General features: G+C 37.8%; 1 pseudogene; it reads right to left on the reverse strand.

Annotated features, from left to right (window-relative positions):
- Nucleotides 1-541: 541 nt before the first annotated feature.
- LOC124078020 (small nucleolar RNA U3) lies at nt 542-646 on the reverse strand (annotated as a pseudogene).
- Nucleotides 647-709: the final 63 nt, after the last annotated feature.

Raw genomic sequence — 709 nt, forward strand, 5'->3', positions numbered from 1 at the left:
CCTTGTTGACTTTAGGACTTTGATTTTTACAACTCTAAGAAATCTTGACTTAAGCCACTACATTTGTGATTCTTTGCTACTACAATAAGAAACTAGCACACTTTGGAAGATAGAAATGCTTCTGAATTCCTTGGCAGTTCTTACATACAGCCATAGCATATCATATATTTATGAAAACTTTGAATTTTTCTTTAAACTCTCCAAACATGGCTTCAAGTATTCACCCCTCCACCTCCTCCCCCCCAAAAAAAGCAGCACCACATCAATTATTCATTAAAAAGCAAAGCAAATAGTGTCAAGTTTCAGAGGGTCATAGAGAAGCCAGGGATACCCTACCTTGATAAATCAGGGCACAGGAGATGTTCAACTTCAGAGCCAAAAGAATAAGAAATACCTGACAGCACAGCTCTCAGCCAGAGATTCCCCACATTTGCATAAGCCAGGTGCCAACAGATTTGAGCAAATACCTTAAGAGTGGGTGAAAAGGTGGTTATAAGTTGTGGAATGACAGTTTCAGGAAGGCAGCCCAAGGTGAACTTCATCTGTTACACCTATCACAGATTGTTACTTCTATTGCAAAATATTACAATAGATGGGGGGAATCTTCTAAATGTACTATAGAAATGATCCCTGAAAGTATAGTCTTTAAATGTACCTTCTAAATTTAGCACCTTACCAATAAAGGTATCTCTTGTTTTTCTCTTCAGTA

Source organism: Marmota monax, unplaced genomic scaffold, assembly GCF_021218885.2.
Source record: "Marmota monax isolate L192 unplaced genomic scaffold, Marmota_monax_Labrador192_F-V1.1 WCK01_AAM20220418_F8-fsc01071, whole genome shotgun sequence".
NCBI lineage: Eukaryota > Metazoa > Chordata > Mammalia > Rodentia > Sciuridae > Marmota > Marmota monax.